General features: G+C 35.1%; 1 non-coding gene across 1 annotated transcript; it reads right to left on the bottom strand.

Annotated features, from left to right (window-relative positions):
* Positions 1-374: 374 nt before the first annotated feature.
* Positions 375-493, bottom strand: LOC117101560. The gene has a single exon (XR_004444291.1). It is a non-coding gene; the product is annotated as a 5S ribosomal RNA (ribosomal RNA).
* Positions 494-727: the final 234 nt, after the last annotated feature.

Raw genomic sequence — 727 nt, 5'->3', positions numbered from 1 at the left:
TTATAATAATGATATAATCATGTATAATAATAGTGGATTTGATGTCACATCACCATAAAACACAATTTACTCGTCAAAGCTTCACACCATTCATCAACTTTAATAGCTATGCATTCGATCTCCCATCACCAGAAAACACAAATTACTCGTCAAAGCTTCATACCTTTCATCAAATTTATAGGTAACGCTTCACTCACTCAAGATTCACTTCACTACAACAGCAAATTTATTGACCTTAGACTTCGACGTTATTTGGCGACCTCTAAGGAGGGTGGGTCCAGGCTTCAAAGTGACGCCTGCATTAGGAAAATATTATAAGAGCTATGGATGCGCTACTATTGGTAAAATTAATTTTCTAGAAAAAGAATAAATGATGTCTACAGCACCCGGTATTCCCAAGCGGTCTCCCATTAAAGTTCTAACCAGGCCCGACGTTGCTTAACTTCGGTGATCGGACGAGAACCGGTGTTTTCAAGGTAGTATGGCCGTAGACAAGGGTGCACCAACAGTGCAACACTTCGATCATCGAGCTCATTGAATGATATTTCACTAAAATACAGTTTTTAACCAATGAATAGAACGATTCCATAGAAAAAAAATTTTTTATCGTCATTTGAATTTTCAAAAAGCATCACAGTTAAATTTAAAAAATCGTAATAAAAATCGCCGCAGAAAAATATTTACAATTTTTCGAAATTTTACAATTTTTCGAAATTTATGAAATTTC

This window comes from Anneissia japonica, unplaced genomic scaffold (assembly GCF_011630105.1).
Source record: "Anneissia japonica isolate Jap-2015-1 unplaced genomic scaffold, ASM1163010v1 scaffold101632_len1277_cov115, whole genome shotgun sequence".
Classification (NCBI taxonomy): domain Eukaryota; kingdom Metazoa; phylum Echinodermata; class Crinoidea; order Comatulida; family Comatulidae; genus Anneissia; species Anneissia japonica.
Note: the sequence above shows the minus strand (reverse complement) of the source record. Positions and strands in the feature narration are given on the sequence as shown.